This window comes from Delphinus delphis, chromosome 9 (assembly GCF_949987515.2).
Source record: "Delphinus delphis chromosome 9, mDelDel1.2, whole genome shotgun sequence".
Classification (NCBI taxonomy): Eukaryota; Metazoa; Chordata; class Mammalia; order Artiodactyla; family Delphinidae; genus Delphinus; species Delphinus delphis.
The window spans coordinates 58,014,348-58,040,431 of record NC_082691.1 but is presented as its reverse complement, the minus strand read 5'-3'; the positions used below and the strand labels follow the sequence as shown (position 1 = coordinate 58,040,431).

At 44.6% G+C, this 26,084-nt stretch overlaps 1 protein-coding gene across 3 annotated transcripts in view; it reads right to left on the bottom strand.

The window, feature by feature from the left end:
• Nucleotides 1-25,680, bottom strand: part of SNX10 (sorting nexin 10) — a 70,469-nt gene extending 44,789 nt beyond the window's left edge. Inside the window, exon 1 of one of the 3 annotated variants that reach the window (XM_060020637.1) lies at nt 25,465-25,680. The gene's annotated coding sequence lies outside the window, so the exon portion shown is untranslated. The other 2 variants (XM_060020638.2, XM_060020639.1) reach the window with 2 other exon arrangements.
• Between the last annotated feature and the right edge of the window lie 404 nt (nt 25,681-26,084).

Below are 26,084 nucleotides of genomic sequence, written 5' to 3'. Positions count from 1 at the left end.
AAACTTGTCACCTTCGTAAATTGGAAAAGGGTGAAACAGCTGGGACAAGCATCACGCCCATTAACTAGCTCTGTCCAGGCCCAGGGCTCCGGGCGCCGCTGCTTTGTCCACCGCATGGAAACCAAGACAGGATTCCATCCAAGCCAGGCCAGAGCTCGCACCTCCACCCTGACCGGAACACAGGGTCACTGGCTCCGAAGTCTAGAGCTCACACACCCTTCCACCTGGCAGCCCCACCTCTAGGAAGGGACCCTCGAGAAAGACCAGCACCCAGGCGCCAAGCCACACATGTGAGGCTGCTCCCTGTGGCCGTGTTTATAACTAAAAAGGTTGAGACAACCGAATGCCCATTCCTAAGGGAGTGATTAAATAAAGTGAGCCGCATTCACGGAATACCTTGCCGTTGTTCAAAAAAGAGGGAAATCTGGAAGTGCTGAGGTGGGGGGATGCCCATGATGCATTAAGTGGAAACAACAAATCGCAGAACAACATGCAGTGTGATCCCATTGTTTCAGTGTGTACGTACACTTGTATACACTGATATGCTCGGAGATGCATAGAAAAAGATTCCAGAAGAATTAAAAAAGACACATGCACCCCAATGTTCATTGCAGCACTATTTACAACAGCCAGGTCATGGAAGCAATCTAAATGCCCATTGACAGCCGAATGGATAAAGAAGATGTGGTACATATATACAACGGAATATTACTCAGCCATAAAAAGGAATGAAATTGGGTCATTTGTAGAGACGTGGATGAATCTAGAGACTGTCATACAGAGTGAAGTAAGTCAGAAAGAGAAAAACAAATATCGTATATTAACGCATATATGTGAAACCTAGAAAAATGGTACAGATGAACTGGTTTGCAGGACAGAAACTGAGACACAGATGTAGAGAACAAACATATGGACACTAAGGGGGGAAAGCAGCGGGGGGCGGTGTGATGAATTGGGTGACTGGGATTGACATGTATACACTGATGTATATAAAATTGATGACTAGTAAGAAACTGCTGTATAAAAAAATAAAAATTAAATTCAAAAAATAAAGTATTTTATAATTTAAATTCAAAAACATAAAAGATGTGGTACATATATACAATGGAATATTACTCAGCCATAAAAAGGAACGAAGTTGGGTCATTTGTAGAGACATAGATGGACCTAGAGACTGCCATACAGAGTGAAGTAAGTCAGAAAGAGAAAAACAAATATCATATAATAACACATATATGTGGAATCTGAAAACACTGGTATAGACAACCTTATTTATAAAGCAGAAATAGAGACACAGACATAGAGGACAAACGTGTGGATACCAAGGGGGAAGGGGGGGGGGTGGGATGAATTGGGAGATTGGGATTGACATATATACACTATTGATACTATGTATAAAATAGATAACTAATGAGAACCTACTGTATGGCACAGGGAACTCTACTCAATGCTCTGTGGTGACCTAAATGGGAAGGAAATCCAAAAAGGAGGGGATATATGTATACATATGTATACATATAGCTGATTCACTTTGTTGTACAGTATAAATTAACACAATATTGTAAAGCAACTATACTCCAATAAAAAAAAAATCTTTAACTTAAAAAAAAATGAATGCAATTGGAGCAGGGGAGGGGAACTTCCTTTTTTTTTTTTTTACTTTATACACTCCTGGATTGTTAACTTCTTTTTCTTTTAATATATTACCTTGTGATTTGAAAATACAGATCAAATAAATATGTAAGTACATATAACATATATAAAATAAACAAGAGCCCCCCCCTCAAGTCATCTTTATTCCTCTTGCTGAATCAGGAAAAACCAATTACTAGGACAGAAAGCAAGGCTGGAGAAGGGACCACTCAAGCCCTCTCTCCAGCAGCTGTTTGATATTTCTCCCTCCCTTAGCTGACATGTCAGGTTGGATTTTTATTTAGTTCTGATCAAGAACACTTACTTTTTGAAGCAGGATTTGAATTAGCAGAAAAGAAAACAAGAAGTGCAGAGCGCATCGGTTTAGAAGTGAGCTCTGCCAGTCTGCCGCAGTATCAGGCACTGACAGCCAACAGCTCTTTTGGCCGAAGGTCTCATTGATATACCTTTCCAACTCCACCCACAGAGCCTGCACCCATCTCTGAATATACTATTTATTTATAATGCATCCTCCCCTTGCTTCCAAATGAATGTGAAGTAGTTCCCCAATAGATTCAAGGCAGCGAACAATGGTTGACCTGAAGATGGTAAAGCTATTAATACAGGAATTGAGGTAAGAATAAGGAAAAAACTAAAATGTTATTTTAAGTTTAAACCCTTAACACACATAAGCATATTTAATTTTTGCTTGATATACACTAATGCTCCTTAAGGTCTGTATTGCAAAACCAAGGTTTATAACAATCAGGAAAATCATCTAGAAGACATTGCTACAGTGTCCACTTCTGATTCACTGAATAAATCTAAATTCCATAAGCTTCCTCATGCTCTTCAGAGGCACCAACATTTTTCATAAGCCTTTCTCATGACCATATAAAAAGTATAATAAATCTTTGGACACATACCTACCTTGCTGACACAGGGGTTTGATAATCTTCAAAAACTAGCTTGAAAGGCAGCATCAGAGTGTTTGGAGCTCAGGTTTGGAGCCATTCACATCTGGGTTCAATCCCAACTATGCCACTCATGGCTGTGTGACCTTGAACAAGTTATTTAACCTCTGTGAGCTTCCATTTTCTTGTAGGGAGGGAAAGCATCCTTAATAGTGCCTATTTCATAAGGTTACTGTGAGAACTAAATCAGGTAAGTAATTAAAGCACTTAGCAAGCATGCAATAAAAATTAAGTTTGACCACTGGTACCTTTCTTTTCAAAATGTAAGGACAATGGAAAATGCATAAAATTACATATCCAATCCAGTAAAAAGCTGGACTGGATATACGCATATACATGTATATCTCCACAGATCAAAGAGAGAGAAGCAAGACTTGCCTTTCCCAAAGGATGCACAGGGACCCCTGCACATTTAGCTATAAGAAATATCCATACATAACTACAAACACTGCAGCAAAAATCACTCGGCAAATAGAATATGGTGTTAGAACAGAAAATACACATTAGCCTAGCTACGTATGATTGACTGCCATGAGAAATGTAGGAGATGTGATCTAATAATACTCGTGTCTTAAAATCCTAGTATATTTCAATTGCTTCCAAGGCAGCCCCATCATGAATGTGACTTCACACCAAAGGCTCTATAAGACCCTTTCCCACATCTTAGATGCTGAGGACACTTGGCCTATTTGAAGACCATCATTAAATCTCCCTTTAGCTTCCATTTTCCAAGTAAACTATTCTCAGTTATTTAGTGACTCCTGCTACCAGAACAAGGAAAGATTTAAGTAAGTATCTTTTCAAAGTTTCCAGCAAAATAAACAGAAAGCACAGACAGTAATAAAAACAGCTACCATTTACAAGCGTCAACTGTACGTTGGCACCATGCTGAGTATATGCTGTGCACTGTGTCATTTAATTCGCACAACCATCCAGTTCACAGGTGAAGACACTAAGGCTTAGAGAGGGCAAGTAACTTGCTCAAGGTCACCACCACAAGGTCACCAACTTGCTCAAGGGCAATGCTGGAATTCAGACCCATCTGTCACTAGATAACTGCTACTCACTTTTCAGATCTCGGTTCCATTCTCACTAACTCAGGGGCGCTTGCCCTAACTTCCTCCAGCACAGGCAAATCCCCTTCGTTACACTTCCACTGTACCATGGTCTAACTCTAGTTCTGATCTCAGCGATAGTCTTACCCTTATTCATTTAAGTATTGAATTAATGTCTGTCTCCCCACCAAACTGCAGGCTTGGGGACAACACAACTCTCACTGTTCTTTATCTAGGGCCTCTGGCCTCTGTCATAGCACCAGGCACTTAATGGGTCCTCTGCACACATTAACACTGATTGAACAAATAAATGGGAAAAAACAGTGCTCAGAAATCACCCAGCCACTTGGGCAACGCACTAAGGAAGCACAGGCAGCCCAGTGTTCGTCAGTGTGCAGGCACCACACGCCAGCTGCTCACTCGGAGGGTCAAGATGAAGCTGAGGCAGAGGTCTTTTTCGGAACAGGAAAAGGATCTCAGGTACAAAGCGCTGCAGTGGTGAGATGGACACAGCACCATCCTGGCATTTGAAGGAGGGCAGTGCGAGGTATGGACTCTTCATCAATCCAATTAATACACTGTTAACAATAAATCGCTTTTCTGATTCATTTTGGTTGATTCTTTTCACTACATATGGCTCATTTCTGTTTTGATTACTTTTCCCGCTATTGTAATCTGCTTTCTAGTCCCTTCCTTGAATATCTTTTTTCTTAAACTATTTTAAGCAGAATCACATGCCATTCACAGGCTAGGTTCTTAACACACAACTAGAAAACTGAAATCAACTGAAATAAAGGAAGCTATATACACAACAAAAAACAGTTATCAAGGGTACTTCCCTGGTGGTGCAGTGGTTAGGAATAAGCCTGCCAATGCAGGGGACACAGGTTCGATCCCTGGTCCAGGAAGATCCCACGTGCTGTGGAGCAACTAAGCCCATGCGCCACAACTACTGAGCCAACCTGCTGCAACTACTGAAGCTCACGCGCCTAGAGCCCATGCTCCACAAGAGAAGCCACTGCAATGAGATGCCCGTGCACCGCAAGGAAGAGCCAACGCAGCAAAAACAAAAACAAAAACCATTATCAAATCTCAGCACTTCTTCACAAGTCACTATCATAAGGAAAAGCCCAAGGGTTTCAGAACACTATATTTTAAGCAAGTCACATAGCACCATCCCACATTATACTCACTCCTGGTATAAAAATATTAAACCAGAAGAAGGATTAAGTCCTTTACGAGAATAGACTATCCTTTGAAAACACATCCACAGGCAACTTATTTTAGTCTAAAAAGATTTTTTTAATAAAAGGAAACAGGAGGCTTCCCTGGTGGCGCAGTGGTTGAGAGTCCGCCTGCCGATGCAGGGGACACGGGTTCGTGCCCCGGTCCGGGAAGATCTCACATGCCGCAGAGCGGCTGGGCCCGTGAGCCATGGCCTCTGAGCCTGCGCGTCCGGAGCCTGTGCTCCGCAATGGGAGAGGCCACAACAGTGAGAGGCCCGCGTACCGCAAAAAAAAAAAAAAAAAGGAAAAAGAAAATTATATGTGTTGCCTGTCAAAAAGTGAGGTTCTTAGGGTCTCAGAATTTGATTATCACGATGACAGGCTCGATTTCATAATGTTTTTATTTTTATGCCACAGGTGAACAGCGAACTTTAAGAGGAGAGAGAAAGTAGAGACAAGCAGGAGGTGGGGCTTTGCTACATGAATGTTCAGGAAAAACAGGGAAATAACAAACTTAGCTGCACTGGTTTGGCAGAGCCTCAAACTCACATAAGGCCTAAACTATTTGTCCCTTTTTACTAGGTAGATAATTCCTCTGCATAGTCTTTTCAGAGAGTTACGGATAAAGCAGGTCCTACCAGACAAGCAAAACCACCTTGAAAAGCCCAGTTAAGCAACTTCCTGACCAAGAAAAGTGCCTCAGGTGAGTGAAACCTTGCGGAGGCCTTGGGGAGGAAAGAATTCCATTTATGAGTTCTAACAAGGTCAAGTATCTGCTAGATGAATACATTCTAGAGATCTGCTATACAACCTTGTACCTATCGTTAATGATACTGTATTGTTCACTTAAAATTTTACTAAGAGGGTAGATCTCGTGCTAAATGTTCTTACCACGATAAAATTATTATTATTTTTTAATAATCAGGTATCTGCTAATTGGTTTTCTAGTGAGCCCTTCAGGAAGGACTAAGGGAGAGAAACACCAATATCCCTAAAATGCCGCTGACACAAACACCCCTTCATGCCTCTTTGACACACACACACCCCCCCCCCCCCCAGCTTCTCTCTCCTTTTCCTTGCTAACTTCACATTTTTGTTTCATGTGACCCCTCGGTTCTTTCCTGAGAGGCAGCACGGTGCAGGATGTGCCTGCGGTGCAGGATGTACCACGTGATACCTTGTGCTCCAGGTGGGGAAACCGGCTGAGGGAAAGGAAAAGCACAGTGCTCTCAGCCATCTCCCCACCACCGCCCAGGACCAAGGAGACCACCAGCCAGGCCGCTGCTTCACGGGGAGGCCTCGGTCCTGCTCAACCAAAGGCCACCATTTCAAATCACAACTCGGCCCTGTCATAGACATTACCGTGTACCTGTAAGCCGACATCACATAACGCTTTTATTTGCTGTTTGTTATCTGTCCCCATAAGAGCAGGGCCGGCGCTGTGTCTGTCTCATCACTAGCTGTAACCAGCTGCTTGGCACAGAACCAGCCACTAGGTAGGTGCCCTATTTCGGGACGGATCCCTGACCTCTGGGCCCTGGGCAGCCCAGAGTCAGCAAGAGGAATCTGAGCAGCTGTGGCAGAAGAGGAATTTCCACAAGGCAGAGGGAGAACACACAGGGAAGAGGCCCTGGATCTGGGAAATCCAGATTCCCATTTCTGCTTAAAGTGCCCCTCCCCCAGGGCCATTCTCTCCAAGAAAACCCCGAAGAGCCTGGTGGCTCAGCAGCTCTACGTGCTGAGAGGCAAAGCCCAGAATGGCCGAGGCCGGAAGGAAGCCAGCTTCTGAAAGACAACACGGCAGGCCCAGCCGTCAGCCCCTGGGGACCTGCCAAAGCCACAGGGCTGGGGTTTCTGCTCCTCTCTCTGCGGGGACACAGCAGAGGCAGAAAACTGGCTTTGAAGTAGCAGGTAACCATGAGTGTCCGTGCAGGAGAGCCATTATAGACCCCAGAGTGTTCTCTCTCTAGAAACACTGAGCCCTGGGGTCTAGTACCAGGTACTAGGTGGTGGCCCCTGATCCGGACATACCTCCAGGGTGGCTCGGGGAGCAGAGAGGGAGGATGAGATGTGATCATCTTGGTTAGAGGTCAGGCCACTCAGGGTAAGGAGACAGAGAAGACAAGGGGAGGGGGAAGCAGATTCTGGAGTCAGGGCTCAGAAACTAAGCCTGCCTCCCCACTTAAAGAAACCTGATCAGCACCCTAACTGCACTCATTGTCATCCTACCTGCTGAACCCCCTCAGGCACTAAGTGGACGTGCCTCAGCCCAGTTTCCAAGGCCACCATCGTCTGGCTCCATGTTCCTCACCAGTGCTCCCACCACTGAGGTGAGCGCCCCCCTCCTCCTCTCCCCGGCAGGAGGCCTGGCATCCCTGGATGCCCCCTTTCCCCTCTCTGCCTGCCCCTGCCTTACCCACCCCAGTTGAGGGCAAAACATCAACTGTAAACACTCCCACATCCCTTAGGGAGGCCAGGAACTACTCCAAGCACTTTACACATCCACTCCTTTCCTCTGCACAACAGCCCCTTCAGGAGGCATCATTAGTATCCCCACTTTACAGATTGGAAAACTGAGGCACAGAGAGATTACGTGACTGTCTCAAGGCCCCATAGCTAGCAGGAGGCAGAGCCAGCAGGCAGCACCAGAGTCCCTGCCCCCAAGCAGGGAGCTGCAGTGCCTCTCACAGCACAACTCAACTGCCACCTTCTCCCCAGCCCTCCCCTGACCCCTTGCAAATCTCCATGCCACTTTCCACACTGGCTGGGCGTGAGGACTGGCTAGGTTCTTGTCTTCTCTCCCCTTCTAGATTAGAAAGCTCACGAGTAAAGCTTCGGGGTATTTCTACATCATCTTCGTATTAGTTTCCTGTTGCTGCTGTTACAAATTGCCATTGACTTAGTGGCTTAAAAACCACACAAATTTATGATCTTACAGTTTCGTGGGTCAGAAATCCAACACAGATCTCTTTTGGTTAAAATCAAGGCGTCTGCAGTGTTGTGTTCTTTCTGGCAACTTTAAGGGAGAACCTGTTTCCTGGCTTTTTCTAGGTTCCAGAGGCTTGGCTCATGGCCCCTTCCTCCATCTTCAAAGCCAGCAACACATCATCTCTTTGACCCTCCTGTGGTCACATCTCCCTGAGCACAGCCAGGAAAGGTTCTCTGCTTTTAAGGACTCTCGTGATCAGACTGGGCTCACCTGCATAACCCAGAATAATCTCCCCATCAATCGAGGTCCTTAACTTAATTACACCTACAAAGTTTCTTTTGCCATGCAAGGAAAAATATTCACAGGTTCCAGGGGTTAGGACGTGAACATCTTCGGAGGCCGTTATTCTACCTACCACAATTGTTGTACATAAACCTTGAACACCATGGTCCCCACCATACTTCAGCTGCACCAGCCCCTGAAGGCTTGATTATATGGTCCTCTCACTGGCCTCTGATTGAGGTGGACATTAGTTCTGTGCCCCCAAGTCAACTGAGAATTCTTTGAAGGAGTATCCCCAAACAGTGATAGTGATAGTACATGGTGGACACATAAAGATGTTTGATAATCTGAGGATCAAATACAATGCTAGGGCTTCCCTGGTGACGTAGTGGTTGAGAGTCCGCCTGCCGATGCAGGGGACACGGGTTCATGCCCTGGTCCGGGAAGATCCCACATGCCGCGGAGCGGCTGGGCCCGTGAGCCATGGCCGCTGAGCCTGCGCGTCCGGAGCCTGTGCTCCGCAATGGGAGAGGCCACAGCGGTGAGAGGCCCGCGTACGGCAAAAAAAAAAAAAAAAAAAAAAAAAAATGCTAATGAATCTACTGAATTCGGTTCAATTCCTACCTCATCACTACTTTCTGCTTTTTGCTTTGTATTTTACTTTTTTTTTTTTTTTTTTTTTTTTTTTTTTTGCGGTACGCGGGCCTCTCACCGCCATGGCCTCTGCCATTGCGGAGCACAGGCTCCGGACGCGCAGGCTCAGCGGCCATGGCTCACGGGCCCAGCCGCTCCGCGGCATGTGGGATCCTTCCGGCGGGGAGCACGAACCCGTGTCCCCTGCATCGGCAGGCAAACTCTCAACCACTGCGCCACCAGGGAAGACCCTACTTTTATTATTTTTGAAAACAACATTTGTTTCAAAATGTAAAAAAAAATGCAAAAGGGTCAAGAATAAACGTTCTCACTCTCTCTCTTCTGCCTCTTAGTCATCTTTGGTATCCTTCCAGGGAAATTTTATGCATCTGCAAGTAGAATATACTCCTGTTTATTACCTCCCCCGCCTTCTTTTCTGTAAATGGTAGCATCACATACAGTCCTTCCCATGCCTCCCTCTTTACTTAACAGCATAGACTGCTCCACAGCTATCCACAGAGCATCCTGGTTCTCTTTTTGTGTACTATTCCACTGTGCAGCCACAGCATAATTCATTTCACCAGCCCCCACGGATAGATACTCTTTTGCTATTAGAAACAGTGCTCAGCGAATACCTGTGAATTTGTCTGAGGGATACATTTCTATAAGTGGAATGTCTGAGTCAAGCAAGGCCATGTGAATTATTAACTCTGATACTGGCAACATGCCCTCTGTGGGGAACTAATACACATTCGCCAAGTGTGTATATATGAGTTCTGTTTTCCCACATCTTCCCTAACACGGATGGTTATCAAGATCCTTTATTTTTGCCAACCCCAGATAGGTGAAATGTAGTATATTTCAATGCACTTCAGTTGGTATTTTTTAAATTGTGTGTGAGGTCAAGCATTCTTCATGTGTTTAGGAGCCACTAATTTATTTTATATGGATTATTTGTTCATATCCTTTGACCATTTTCCTACAGAGTTCTGTTCTTTTCCTTATTGATTTGTAATTCTTTACGTATTAGGGAAATTAATCCCTAAATGCATAACATGAAGCGCAAATATATTCTTCCATTTGTAATCTGTCTTTTGTTTTGCTTACAGGGCTTTTGCTATGCCAACTGTTTTGAAGGAATGAATTTTATCAATCTTTTCCTTATGTCTTCTAAGTTTTGTACCATACTTAGAAAGCCCATTCCTACTGCAAAGTTATAAAAATATGCTCCTTTAGATTATTCTAGAGACCAGTCAACTATGAGCAGTGAAAAGTTATTTTCTATGGTCTTGGATTACATCCTGGTTATAATGTGCTACTGGCCACAACATAAGCAAACAAATTTTAATTTTTATACAGAAACTTTTATTTTCTGATACTTCGCAGTTTATAAAACATTGTCCCATGACAATCAGTGAGACAGGCAGCACAGGACTTATCTGTCTTATTTTACAGAAGAGAACTTCCCAAGCCAATACCCAGAGAGGGTAAACGACCACCCAAAGCTGCACTGTGTGGTCCAGACTCACACTGAGGACTCCTGAAGCTGTTCTCTCCTCTCTGCTCCACTGCCTCTCTCCACAAAAGGACAACATCCACATGCGTTAAAATCTTAAAGGACATCTCCAAAGGCATTTCCGAATAATGGCCAAAGAAGGTGAATAACTTTTCTTTTCAAAAAACAGTATTTATTTATTTAAATGGGCCACACAGTGATCCAATTAAACAGTGACTCATCCTCAAACGTCCCTGCCAATGTTCTCAGCAACAGACAGAATTCCGTGTTTCTACAGTGTGCCTATATAACCCTGCAAAATTTAATTGAAAAGTAAGAGATGTAAATGTGCCCAGATCCCAAGGCTTCTGAGTGGGTCATCAAGAGCAGTACTTCTCAATTTATGGAGGGGGAGAAGGTGAGTTATATTTAAATTATGGAGGGCTCTTTTCAAATCACACATACCCCAGCATTCCCCATCACCCACCCCCCAACAGTGCCACCCCAGGAGTGCATAGCATGCCCCTTCAAGTGTATTGATGGTAGAAAATTTTTGAAAATCACTGTCCAGAGGACAGGGTCTGTGTCTGCACAATCCCTATACACCACACCCTTTGGTTCTCCAACCAACCCCAGCTCTTCTGCACCATCACACTTTGAATTCACCCTAACCAGGTAATTTCTAAAACTCCCCCCTCAGGCCCTTTGCACCTCTTGTTCCCTCTGACATCCCCCCACCTCCCCGGCTCAACCCACCAAGGTGGCTGCTTGGTTTAAATGACACCTCCTCAGAGGAGCCTTGCCTGACCACCCACTAAAGCAAATTTCCCCAGTAATGCCCTATCCTTTTATTTTTTTTTTTCCCTAGAATGTATCATAGTCTGTATTATTTTTATCTATTAATTTACCTTCTTGTTTATTGCCTGTCCTCTCAGAAGTGCCATGAGGTCAGGGACTTGTCTAAATCATTCACACTTTATAACCTTAGCACTAAGCAGAATGATTGGCATATAGTAAGTGCCCAATAAAAAATGGGTTAATTGAGAATCACAACTAGCTGCTGGACAATCATCGACAGGAAGACACTGGAACTCACCAAAAAAGATACCCCACATCCAAAGACAAAGGAGAAACCACAATGAGATGGTAGGAGGGGCGCAATCACAGTAAAATCAAATCCCATAACCACTGGGTGGGTGAATCACAATCTGGAGAACACTTATACCACAGAAGTCCACCTGCTGGAGTGAAGGTTCTGAGCCCCGCGTCAGGCTTCCCAAGCTGGGGGTCCAGCAACGGGAGGAGGAATTCCTAGAGAATCAGACTTTAAAGCCTACTGGGATTTGATTGCAGGACCTCGAAAGAACTGGGAGAAACAGAGACTCCACTCTTGGAGGGCACACACAAAGTAGGGTGCATACCAGGACCCAGGGGGAAGGAGCAGTGATACCATAAGAGACTGAACCAGACCTACCTGCTAGTGTTGGAGGGTCTCCTGCAGAGGCGGGGGGTGACTGTGTCTCACCGTGGGGACAAGGACACTGGCAGCAGAATTTCTGGGAAGTACTCCTTGGCATGAGCCCTCCCAGAGTCCGCCATTAGCCCCACCAAAGAGCCCAGGTAGGTTCCACTGTTGTGTTGCCTCAGGCCAAACAACCAGCAGGGAGGGAACCCAGCCCCACCCATCAGCAGTCAAGTGGATTAAAGTTTTACTGAGCTCTGCCCACCAGAGCAACAGTCACCTCTACCCACCACCAGTCCCTCCCATCAGGAAACTTGCACAAGCCTCTTAGGTAGCCTCAACCACCAGAGGGCACAGAGCAGAAGCAAGAAGAACTACAATCCTGCAGCCTGTGGAACAAGAACCACATTCACAGAAAGATAGACAAGATGAAAAGGCAGAGGGCTATGTACCAGATAAAGGAACAAGATAAAACCCCAGAAAAACAACTAAATGAAGTGGAGATAGGCAACCTTCCAGAAAAAGAATTCAGAATGATGATAGTGAAGATGATCCAGGACCTCGGAAAAAGAATGGAGGCGAAGATCGAGAAGATGCAAGAAATCTTTAACAAGACCTACAAGAATTAAAGAACAAACAAACAGAGATGAACAATACAATAACTGAAATGAAAACTCCACTAGAAGGAATCAATAGCAGAATAACTGAGGCAGAAGACCAGATAAGTGACCTGGAAGGCAGAATGGTGAAATTCACTGCTGCAGAAAAGAATAAAGAAAAAAGAATGCAAAGAAACAAAGACAGCCCTAAGAGACCTCTGGGACAACATTAAACACAACAACATTCACATTATAGGGGTCCCAGAAGGAGAAGAGAGAGAGAAAGGACCCAAGAAAATATTTGAAGAAATTATAGTCAAAAACTTCCCTAACATGGGAAAGGAAATAGCCACCCAAGTCCAGGAAGCGCAGAGAGTCCCATACAGGATAAACCCAAGAAGAAACATGCCAAGACAGGTAGTAATCAAATTGGCAAAAATTAACGACAAAGAAAAATTATTAAAAGCAGCAAGGGAAAAACGACAAATACAAGGGAACTCCCATAAGGTTAACAGCTGATTTCTCAGCAGAAACTCTACAAGCCAGAAGGGAGTGGTATAATATACTTAAGGTGATGAAATGGAAGTACCTACGACCAACATTACTCTACCCGTCAAGGATCTCATTCAGATTCGATGGAGGAATCAAAAGCTTTACAGACAAGCAAAAGCTAAGAGAATTCAGCACCATGAAACCAGCTCTACAACAAATGCTAAAGGAACTTCTCTAAGTGGGAAACACAAGAGAAGAAAAGGACCTACAAAAACAAACCCAAAACAATTAAGAAAATAGTCATAGGAACATACATATCGATAATTAACTTAAACGTGAATGGATTAATGCTCCAACCAAAAGACACAGGCTTGCTGAATGGACACAGAAACAAGACCCATATATATGCTGTCTGCAAGAGACCCACTTCAGACCTAGGGACACACTCAGATTGAAAGTGAGAGGATGGAAAAAGATATTCCATGCAAATGGAATTCGAAAGAAAGCTGGAGCAGAAATACTCATAGCAGATAAAATAGACTTTAAAATAAAGAATGTTACACGAGACAAGGCAGGACACTGCATAATGATCAAGGGATCAATCCAAGAAGAAGATATAACAATTATAAATATATATGCACCCAACACAGGAGCACCTCAATACATAAGGCAACTGCTAACAGCTGTAAAAGAGGACATCGACAGTAACACAATAATAGTAAACAGCTGTAAAAGAGGAAATCGACAGTAACACAATAACACCTCACTTATACCAATGGACAGATCATCCAAAATGAAAATAAATAAGGAAACAGAAGCTATAAATGACACAATAAACCAGATAGATTTACTTGATATTTATAGGACATTCCATCCAAAAACAGCAGATTACACTTTCTTCTCAAGTGTGCATGGAACATTCTCCAGGATAGATCACATCTTGGGTCATAAATCAAGCCTCAGTAAATTTTAAAAAGTTTAAATCATATCAAGCATCTTTTCTGACCACAATGCTATGAGATTAGAAATGAATTACAGGGGAAAAAATGTAAAAAACACAAACACTTGGAGGCTAAACACTACATTACTAAATAACCAAGAGATCACTGAAGAAATCAAAGAGGAAATTAAAAAATACCTAGAGACAAATGACAAAACACGACAATCCAAAACGTGTGGGATGCAGCAAAAGCCGTTCTAAGAGGGAAACAAGAAAAATCTCAAATAAACAATCTAACCTTACACCTAAAGGAACTAAAGAAGGAAGAACAAACAAAACCCGAAGTTAGCAGAAGGAAAGAAATCATAAAGATCAGAGCAGAAATAAATGAAATAGAAACAAAGAAAACAATAGCAAAGATCAATAAAACTAAAAGCTGGTTCTTTGAGAAGATAAACAAAACTGATAAAGCATTAGCCAGACTCATCAAGAAAAAGAGGGACAGGACTCAAATCAATAAAATTAGAAATGAAAAAGGAGAAGTTACAACAGAGGCTGCAGAAATACAAAGCATCCTAAGAGACCACTACAAGCAACTCTATGCCAATAAAATCGACAACCTGGAAGAAATAGACAAATTCTTAGAAAGGTATAACCTTCCAAGACTGAACCAGGAAGAAACAGAAAATATGAACACTAATCACAAGTAATGAATTTGAAATCGTGATTAAAAATCTTTCAAGAGGGCTTCCCTGGTGGCGCAGTGGTTGAGAGTCCACCTGCCGATGCAGGGGACACTGGTTCGTGCCCCAGTCCGGGAAGATCCCACATGCTGCGGAGCGGCTGGGCCCGTGAGCCATGGCCGCTGGGCCTGCACGTCCGGAGCCTGTGTTCCGCAACAGTAGAGGCCACAACAGTGAGAGGGCCACGTACCGCAAAATAACAAACAAACAAACAAACAAAATCTTCCAAGAAACAAAAGTCCAGGACCAGATGGCTTCACAGGTGAATTCTATCAAACTTTTAGAAAACAGCTAACACGCATCGTTCTCAAACTCTTCCAAAAAATTGCAGAGGAAGGAACACTCCCAAACTCATTCTATAAGGCCACCATCACCTGATACCAAAACCAGACAAATATACTACAAAAAAAGAAAATTACAGACCAATATCACTGATGAATATAGATGCAAAAATCCTCAACAAAATACTAGCAAACAGAATCCAACAACACATTAAAAGCATCATACACCATGATCAAGTGGGATTTATCCCAGGGATGCAAGGATTCTTCAATATATGCAAATCAATCAATGTGATAAACCATATTAACAAATTGAAGAATAAAAACCATATGATCATCTCAATAGATGAAGAAAAAGCTTTCAACAAAATTCAACACCCATTTATGATAAAAACTCTCCAGAAAGTGGGCATGGGGGAACCTACCTCAACATAATAAAGTCCATATACGACAAACCATAGCAAACATCATTCTCAATGGTGAAAAACTAAAAGCATTTCCTCTAAGATCAGGAACAAGATAAGGATGTCCACTCTCGCCACTATTATTCAACAGTTTTGGAAGTCCTAGCCACGGCAATCAGAGAAGAAAAAGAAATTAAAGGAGTACAAATTGGAAAAGAAGAAGTAAAACTGTCACTGTTTGCAGATGACATGATACTATACATAGAGAATCCTAAAGATGCCACCAGAAAACTACTAGAGCTAATCAATGAACTTAGTAAAGCTGTAGGATACAAAATTAATGCACAGAAATCTCTTGCATTCCTATATACTAATGATGAAAACTCTGCAAGAGAAATTAAGGAAACACTCCCATTTACCACTGCAACAAAAAGAATAAAATACCTAGGAATAAACCTACCTAGGGAGACAAAAGACCTGTATGCAGAAAACTATAAGACACTGATGAAAGAAATTAAAGATGATACCAACAGATGGAGAGATATGCCATGTTTTGGATTGGAAGAATCAATATTGTGAAAATGACTCTACTACCCAAAGCAATCTACAGATTCAGTGCAATCCCTATCAAATTATCAATGGCATTTTTTACGGAACTAGAACAAAAAATCTTAAAATTTGAAGGGAGACACAAAAGACCCCGAATAGGCAAAGCAGTCTTGAGGGAAAAAAACGGAGCTGGAGGAATCAGACTCCCTGACTTCAGACTATACTATAAAGCTACAGTAATCAAGACAATATGGTACTGGCACAAAAACAGAAACATAGATCAATGGAACAAGATAGAAAGCCCAGAGAGAAAGTCAGACACTGACTGTGGCACCAGACACTGTACAAAGACTATAACACTGTACAAAGACTATAAGAGGATCTCATCTCATCCTCAAGATAGCCCCAATATGGAAATAGCATCCAAGGTCACGCAGCTAGTAAGTGAAGGAGCCAGGGTCCAAACCCAGCTAGGTACCACACGGTACCTGCGTACATCTAACATGGCATCCAAGCTACATGCTTAGAGATAAATGCTTAAAAGATAGCAATGAGTGGAGAATATCAACCAACACATTGAGTTATTAATGTCTCAAATGCTTTAGGGATGTCAGGTTGGGGGCAGGGTTCTGTCTATACATGAACTGGGAAAGCCAACAACCAAACATCTGGAAATGACTTTTTCATCCTCAGAAAGGAGGTAATGTTGACAGAAGTGTAGTGCCTTCATATGACCTCTTTAGGGTCATTAGCTATAAAGGAGGACCCCCAAGAATAACTAGAGGACAACAAAAATCCAATTCAATGAGCAATCACTGAGAGCCCACTGTGTGATGGTTCTAGGATTGGTCCTGGCGAGGGTTAAGTCACACTCCCTGAGTTCTAAGACCTAAAGATGTCCAGACACAGATATGAAACAGTTTGCTTCTAATGCAAAGTTCACTGTATGTGCCAAAAAAAATAGCACTGGTAACAGGATTACAGGAAGGAGGACAGTGGAGAGAGAGAAGCTTCACGAAGAACGTAGCACTTGATGAGGCCTCGATGCTTGCATGAGGACAAGAAGAGAAAACAGGACCAGCCTGGGGTGATTAAGAAGCAGCACCACATGGGACTTCCCTGGCGGTCCGGTGGTTAGGACGCCGAGCTTCCATTGCAGGGGGCACGGGTTCGACCCCCGGTTGGGGAACTAAGATCCCGCAAGCCACATGGCATGTCCAAAAATTAAAAAAAGCAGCAGCACCACCACTTTCAGTATACCTAGGGGTCCAGTCAACCAAGAGTGAAGGGACTGTGTTGGCAGAATATCACAAGGAGGTAAGTCTGGAAGAGCTTCAGTGGGCATCCTAGGATGGGGAAGTCCTGAATGATGAGAGGAGGAATGCTGACTTCTGTTAGAAGGCAGGGGTGTAGTACACGGAAGCCTGCCACGATGGTGATGACTCATCTGGGGATGGGGTGGAAGATGGATTGATAGGCCGTGAGCTTCATCACAGGGCTGCTGGAATGCACCGGCCAGCAGAAGAGATCATGAACTCAAGGTGGGAGGGGGGATGGCCAAGCGCATTTGAAAATAACAAGAAGCAGAGCCCAGAGGATTTGGAGGGCAGTGAAATCATTCCGTGTGATACTATAATGGTGGACACATCATATACTTGTCAAAATCCAGAGTGTACAACACTATGAGTTAAATGAACCTCAATGTAAAGTGTGGACTTTGGTGACAATGATGTGTCAGTACAGGTTCATTGACTGTAATGACATATGTACACTCTGATGCTGAAGTTGATAATGGGAGAGGGGAGGTAGGCAGGACACAGGATGTCTCTGTATTTTCCCTCAGTTTTGCTGTGAACCTAAAACTGCTCTCAAAAATCAAGTCTAGGGACTTCCCTGGTGGCGCAGTGGTTAAGAATCCGCCTGCCAATGCAGCGGACTTGGGTTCGAGCCCTGGTCCAGGAAGATCCCACATGCCGCGTAACAGCTAAGCCCGTGCGCCACAACTACTAACCCTGTGCTCTAGAGCCCACGGGCCGCAACTACTGAGCCCACATGCCACAACTACTGAAGCCCGTGCGCCTAGAGCCCACGCTCCGTAACAAGAGAAGCCACCGCAATGAGAAGCCCGTGCACTGCAACGAAGAGTAGCCCCCTCTCGCAGCAACTAGAGGAAGCCCGCGCGCAGCAACGAAGACCCAACGCAGCCATAAATAAATAAATACGAAATGGTCACTTAAAAATAAATAAATAAATAACAACCAAAAAAAAAATCAAGTCTATTAGGGACTTCCCTGGTGGTCCAGTGGTTAGGACTCTGTGCTTCCACTGCAGGGGGCCCCAGTTCAATCCCTGGTCAGGGAACTAAGATCCCACAAGCTGTGCAGCCAAAAAAAAAATCAAGTTTATTGAAAAAGATGTACGTAATAAGAATAACTTGAAGACAGAGCATGATGGAAGAAAGGGAGTCAAGGATGACTCACCAGCCAGGTGACTGGAAGAAGGCTGGGGTCGTAGGCAATGGGGAAGTTGGAAAGGAGGTCTGTTTTTAGAGGTAAGAGAGAAAGAAGCTGAGTTCAGTTGGGAACAAGCTAGGATGATGATGGACATCCACATGGAACAGTCTTCAGGCACCTGGAGAACAGTTTGGGGCTGAGATAAGAAAAGGGTACAGGCATGCAAATTGGAGACAAAAGTCAGCATTAAATGTTCCCCTTTTAAACCGAGTGATAAATTCTCTTTCAAAAAGGAAATCACTGCAACACACTGGAAATAGTCTTCCCACCAAGCTCGCCACCTCTGTCACAAAGAACTGCCACTGGGGAGGCAAGTTCAATTACATGGGAAGACAGCAGCACCAGGGGTAGTGATCTACTGGTCAAGTCAACTCTGCCACAACGTGACATCAGTCCAGATAGGAAGAACTGGCAAGTCATCTGAGGGGCCAGCAAGAAGGGAGGTTTCACTTTTGAGCAAGAGTGTCTCCCTAACTGGAGTAGGAAGGGCACAGTGAATGCCAAAAAGCCTGGCTGCGAATTCTTATTCCGCCTCTTGCCCAGGGAAATTCTTTCACGTCTCTGTGCCTTAGCTTCCTCATCTGTAAAATGAGGATAAGAGCCTGCTTCATGGATCCACTGTAAAGATAGATCACATGAGCGAATGTGGAGGTACGCACCTGGAGCTCACTGTGTCAGCTACTGTCACTGCTCATTATTGTCTAGATTCTTCCAAGACCCTTGAAGGGGGAAATGCTGAGGTCTCTTCCTGATGATCACAGAGCACTGTGCCTTTTTAAAAATGTCCCCTTCAAGTATCTGATTTGTCAGGTGGGACAGTCATATTTACAGGAGCAGAATATTTTAAATCTATATGCTCTGAAACAGCCCACGCAGTGAAGCACACACCTTGGCCATTCCCTGCGGCACACACTTACCCAGGGGTGTCCAATGCCTGGCCTTGACCCAAGAAGGCTGAGATAAGACATAGAGAAAGTCCTTTTAAAAGTGAGTAAAATGCCAAACTTATTATTCCTTAAACTATCTGCCTGAAGCACTGACTGCAATCCTAGGCATCTGACTCATATCTGTCCACAGACTCAGTTCGGCAAAGTTCTCAAAACAGAGGTCACATTTTTTCAAGGTTTCCCAACCGTCAGGGAAATGAGCTGGCTACAAAAAGCCAGCGACCAGTCTGTGCCTCCCTGTAAAAGGTTAAGTTGATTTCCTGGTGTAGGAATTTTCACGTGCAACTGGGCAGAAGGAGTCCCGATTCTCGGGGTCTGATCACCCAGGGATAGCCCACAGAAAGGCTCCACACGTCTCCTGCTCTGAGACACCAGAACCCAGGGCTGTGGGAACACCTGCATTCTCCTCAGCTGTCCCAAATGCCACTCTACAGCAAACAGAGCCACTGTGTCAGTGAGAAAGGGGAGGATAATTATCAGTGATAGAAACCTCCTTCCTGCGTATTGTGTTTATAATTTCTAAGCAGCATAGTTACCCTACGTACAATGCCCCCTGCTCTGTTCCGCACTTGGAACCATTTGGGTTTGTAAGTCTGAGAGGAACTGGGGAGCATCCATAGTCATCAAAATAAAGAGAAAAGACCCTGGAGCTCATGGGAAAGGGAGGAGGGGGAGGGGCAGGGCTGAGAGACCGAGAGAGGGACCCAGGAGAAAGTGGAAGGTCAGGAGCCCCGCAAAGTGATTGCTCCACTAGCTTAGTAAAGTCCTCTGAACCAGCAAAGCACGTCGTGGGGTGGATTTCTCCATCAACATGTCAGGGCTGTCACCGAGGTAAACCAGGAAGAACACGTGAGCCCTCCCCCAACACACAGCCCAGGGAATTAGCAGCAAACCTGGGAGGCCTTTGGAATTCCCTGGGCCATGGGCTCCTGGGTTCTCACCAAGGTTAATTGGTTCTCTAAGGAACAAGGACTGGCAGGCCCTCAGATGACACCTAGGTTAGAAGAGAACGTGTCTTTCTTCTCCAAAACTAAAGATAGTCTAATTTTACTATTTAACATCTAAGCACCAGAGGAATGCATTGAAAAGACTGAAGGGACATCCACCCCAGCTTGCTTGGTTCAGCAGGGACAGGTGCCCTACACTGATGACAGCCCTTTAAGGTTCTGGGCCCCCGAGGCTTGAGTTGCGTGCGTCCTTCCATGTTTTCTCTGATGCCCAGGGAACTTTGGCCAAATGCTGCAGGAGCCTCAGTGGAATCAGGGAAGCATAAAAAGGCCAAAAAAAAAAAAAAAAAAAAAAAGATTTATTACTTTTGGTCATTGTTCTGTAAGGTTAAAATCATTTCAAAATTAGAAGATTTTTTTTTTTTTTGGCGGTACACGGGCCTCTCACCGTTGTGGCCTCTCCCGTTGCAGAGCACAGGCTCCGGACGCGCAGGCTCAGCGGCTATGGCTCACAGGCCCAGCCGCTCTGCGGCATGTGGGATCTTCCTGGACCGGGGCACGAACCGTGTCCCCTGCATCGGCAGGCGGACTCTCAACCACTGCGCCACCAGGGAAGCCCCATTATTTACAAGATTTTTAAAAATAGGAATCTACTGATGAAATCCTCCATACTACCAACCCCTTTCAATTCCACTGCCCAAACATAATCACTGTCTAAAGATTAGGGGCATATCCTTATAGACTATTTTTTCCCCCCAAAAATGAGATCATAATTTACCTACGGCTCTGTACTTTGCTTTCATTACTTAATATATAATAGACATTCTCCATATCAGCTCATTTATAGCAATTTCCTCCTTTGTTCAAGGAGGCAAGTATTTCTGAGGGATAAAGTCCTAGAAGGGGAACTGATACATCAGAAAGTATGCAAAGTTTTAAGTGTTATAAATACTGCCAAAGTGCCTTTCCAAAAAGTTGTACCAATTTACACTCCCCAGAGAAGTATATGGTGACAATCTATTTTCCCATGCCCTCACCATGGTTGCTTTTTTCTTTCTTTTTTTTTTAAATTTTTAAAATTTATTTGGCTGAGCCAGATCTTAGTTGCAGCACACGGGATCTTCATTGCCACGTGCGGGATCTTTAGTTGTGGCGTGCGGGATCTTTAGTTGTGGCATGCAGGATCTAGTTCCCTAACCAGGGATCGAACCCAGGCCCCTGCACTGGAAGCGCAGAGTCTTAACTTCTGCGCCACCAGGGAAGTCCCACCATGGCTGCTTTTAATCCACACTTACCTGATATTAATGAGGTTTAGGACTAAACCTTTGTAATAAGACTAAATATTAGTCCTATTTAGTCACTGGGGCATCAAGCTTTGGCTAAGAGGTGGCCTGGCTTCCCAGTGATTCACACCCTACCCTTAATCTCAGACTTACTGGAATTTTGCTTGAATTTACAAATCTCTCAGCAAAAACTTTCCAACACTACAATTCTACCAAGAGGCCTAAACGGCCTCCTTGTGCCTCAACCAATGCATGTTCTGACTCTTTCCAAGTCTTTTCCCCAAATTTTATCCTCTTGGCTTGTATTTTTCAGCATTGTAGATTCCCATCCTAAATCCCTGTAGAGTGGTTCAGCTAACAAGATGGCATGCCAAGGATGATATATTTTGATAGCGCTTCCAGGAAGCTTTGCTGGTCTCTCCCACAGTGGGGAAGCCTAGTGGGAGAGTTGGGCGTCTTTGGGCATTTCGTAATTTATTCACCTGGCACCACTCATTCCAAAAGGAGGTATTGGGGTGTGATGGAAAGAATATGAGACTGGAAGTCAGGAGACCTGAGTTTTAGTCCCCTTCCTACTTCTAATTAGCTGCATAGTTCAGATTAAACTATGCTGCCTCTCCACTGGGCCTCGGCTGCCTCATTTGTAAAACGAGATTATTGGACTAGAATAGTCATTACTAAGCTTTCTTTCTACCATGGGTGACCCTTTAAGAATCTAAAGTAAGTTGTGCATTCTCACCCCCAGAATAATATACTCTTGCACAAGAGTATGAAATCATACATTTCCAGGGAGTTCACAGACTCCCTAAAGCCTATCTCTGTATTCCCAGGGTCAAGATCACTGAGACCTAAGCTTTTTAAAAATAACAGAGAATACAACAGAAATGTATGCAGAATCACAAAACCTTAAGTGAAGTTGAATCATTTCCAGAACTAAAAGCATCTCCTCCGCAGAGACTGGGAGGAGGAAGTGGTTACTTAGGGAAAAATAAATGAAAATGCCAATTAAGAGCTGCCCTTGATTGAGGTCTGGCTAAGCCCTTTACCTACATTCACAGAGGAGTGGCTGAGGGAGAGTACCCATTCCAGAGCCAGGCTGCCTCATTCAAATCATGGCTCCATCATTTACTAATTGACTTAGGCTCTGTGCCTGTTCCTTCTTCTGTTATTAAAAAAAAAAAGAAAGAAAAAAGGAAAGAAAGAAAAGAAAAAAGGAGGCGAGGATTAAAACAATACCTATCTGAAGGATTGTTAATATACATATGGTATTTTAAACCAGGCCTGGCACACACTAAGCCCTAAATAACTATTCCATATTATAGAAATCTGGGACACATTTGCTGAGTGGTTAAGATTGTGAGCTGAAGAGTTTAGGAAAGCCATAGATATCTTGATAACTCATTTTCTCCCAGATGTAAACAGAATCTGCTTCAGAAGTTTGTTGTAAGGATTCAAATGTATAGACACCAAGGGGGGAGAGTGGCGGGGGTGGGGGGGGATGAATTGGGAGATTGGGATTGACATGCATACACTAATATGTATAAAATAGATAACTAATAAGAACCTGCTGTATAAAAAAATAAATAAATTTCAAACATTCACAAAAAAAAAAAAGAAGTTTGTTGTAAGGATTAATGAGCCTGCCACATAAAAACTCTTTTCACAATGCCTAGCACATAATCAGTGCTCATTAAATGTCAACTAATGTTATGAACAATTCTGGGAGGCAAGGATTATCAGTTCTTTTTTTTTTTTTATCTCTGAATAAAGGATAAATCAGACTTTGAGAGTTAAGTGCCCTGCTGACAGTACCTCAGTTAGCAAATGATTATCCCAGATTTCAACACTAATGAGTCTGAAACCAGAAGCTGTAACCACTACCACATATAACCTCTTAGTTTGAACAGGGCTTAGAGAACATAAAAGCTGATTCATACCTACTAGATTCTAAGAGAAAAAAAAAAGATGTTGGTGATAACAGTTCAAAATGCGGGGTATTCTCCGTGGAGGTCAACCATGACTTTGGCCAAAAGCCCTCCTTTGCCACTCTTAGAAATGGAAGACTGCAAAGGCTGGACCCTGGTCTCAGTCAATTCTAAACCCCTCGCAAGTGGTTCTTAAACCACAGCCCTGACACCAAAAGAGGAAAAAGAAGCCATTTCCCATAAGAGCTGAACTAACAAACTGAGCTCTCTAAAATGAAAGTAGAGACCCTAAGGCTGAGAGGAGCTATTATTAAGAATGTTCCAAGGGAGGGTGGGAGGGAGACGCAAGAGGGAGGAGATATGGGGATATATGTATACGTATAGCTGATTCACTTTGTTATAAAGCAGAAACTAACACACCATTGTAAAGCAATTATACTCCAAAAAAGATGTTTAAAAAAAAAGAAAAAAGAATGCTCCAAAAATCAAGTAGAAATGCTGCAGTAGAACACAACATTAGTCTTTAAACAACAAACTTCTATGTGGGAAAGAATGAAGGTGTTTATTTCTATGTTTGGATACCAAGATCCCGGAGGCCTTCCCTTAAGTAAAACAAGAGGAAGTTACCACAGTCCAGTATGGTGGGGGGAGAAGCAGAATGCCAGCCAGTCAAGAGACATCTGGTGAGAAGCAGTGTCACCTGAGCAAGAAGTCCCCACTCTCAACACCAATTTCCTCCCTAGTGCAATAGTCACCTTGGAAATGAGAATAAAATAGACCGACAGGCGAAACAGGGTGATCCAGTGAAATACAGGTCAGTGCTAATCACCTTACTTCACATCTTATATATATTTACTTCTGGATGTATTTTATTTTGTATCTTTATTCAAAACAGTCCCATTAGGCAACCTTAAATCTCCCATGCCTTAAAAAAAAAAAAAAAAAAAGGCCTTAGGACTAGGCATCACTGGAAGGGATGGTAGAAGCAGGAGAAGCACCTCACTCACCTCCATTCTCAGACTGAGGCACCCCAGCTGAGTTTGGTCCAAGGATGCAGCAGCCAGTTCTCCCCAGTGGCTTCACTCACCCAGCCCACTCCCAGGGGAGAAGAGGTTGTTTATGTATTCCAAGCCTACATCCACCTCAGGCCCCCAGGGGTGGGGAGAACGCTGGAGTCAGAAGTCCGCCAGAATCTAGGCCTGTTTCTTCTCCCACCCGGCTGAACAGCTGAACGACTCTCCTCCCTGAGGCCTTAGTTTCCCATCCCTCAAATGAAAGGTTTGAAGATCACGTGAAAGCCTCCTTCCTGCTTTCTAATTCCATTATTCTTACACGTAAACGTGCCTTGCAGAAATAGAAGCCCTTCCTTTCAAGCAGGACCTGTGGCTCTACGTCCCCGTGACCATTCCCCTCAATCACCCGCAGACCGTCTTACAGAAGTATAATGCATCAGAGAACAAACGTATGGACACCAAGGGGGGAAAGCGGCGGGGTGGGGGGGTGGGATGAACTGGGAGATTTTGATTGACGTATATACAGTAATATGTATAAAATAGATAATGAACAAGAATCTGCTGTATAAAAATTAATTAAATTAAATTTTAAAAAAAAAGAAGTATGATGCATCAGAACTGAAAAACAGGCTGTTGCTTTCCCGTGGCACCAGACCTAGTAATCAGTCAATGTGGATTTTCTCTCGGGCCTTTTCCCGCAATCCCACAATCCCACGAAAACCCTCTGCGTACCCCTCCCAATTTCTAAACTCAAAGCTACCCTTTCGTGAATTAAAAAATAACCCACCCACAACCCGGCCTGGTGTAAGGTGCCTCAGCACTTTTCCTAGCATCCAGGATTCCACCTCTGCCCCACCCTCTCCCCGGGGTGTCTTTTTAGCCGGATCGATCCGATCCTTGCCCTCCCCTGGCAAACAGGCAGACCAATTTCTCCTCCCCGGCAGGAAAGAAGGCAGAGCCCGGCTCCAATCCCAGGAGACCCAAACCTCTTCCCAGCCCCCAGGGAGTGGCACCTGGTCGCAGCAGGAAGGGCCCCACGCCTCGGGAAAGGAAAGGAAAGGGCGGCCGGCTCGCTCCCAGCAGCGATCCTCCCCCCGGCGGCGCAGGGGAGGCCTCCTTAGCAGGTCTCCTGTCACTTACGGGCTGCACCTCCGGGCAGAGCCTGGCACAGCAGGACCGGCGGGCGGGCGGGCGGCGGAGTTTGCTGACTCAAAGGCGCGTCGGAGGCGGCGGCGAGCGCACAAGAGCGCAGCCCCGCGCTCCCAGCGCACGTAGCGGCCCCGCGCCCGCGCCCGCGCTCCGCGCCCGCCTCCCGCTTCCCTGGCCACCGCACCGCCCAGCCCAGGTGCTGCCGGGCGCCGGCCCGCCCCGCCCCCTGCCGCGGACCTGGAGGCGGCCCCTCGGCCCCAGGGGCTAGGGAGAGCCGAGCGGCCGCCGGGGGGCGCAGCGCGCTCGGAGCCCGCTTCCCCTTCCCGCGTCCGCGAAACGGGGCTGCGGAGGAGGCACCAGTGTTTGGCCTCAAGCTGAGGCTGAAGGGGTGCGAGTCGCGCCCTTGGAATCGCCACTGGAAAGCCACCTTCAGCTTGCTAACCCCGCCCCGCCCCCTTAGATAAGGGGAGGATTGATGAATGAGGAAGAGGGATGGTAGATAACGGTAGACTGTCAATGATAGAATGTAGGTGGTGGGCGTATGGATGTTTACTGAAAAATTCTTTCAACTTTTCAGTATGTTTGAAATTTTTCACAAGGAAACTTTGGGG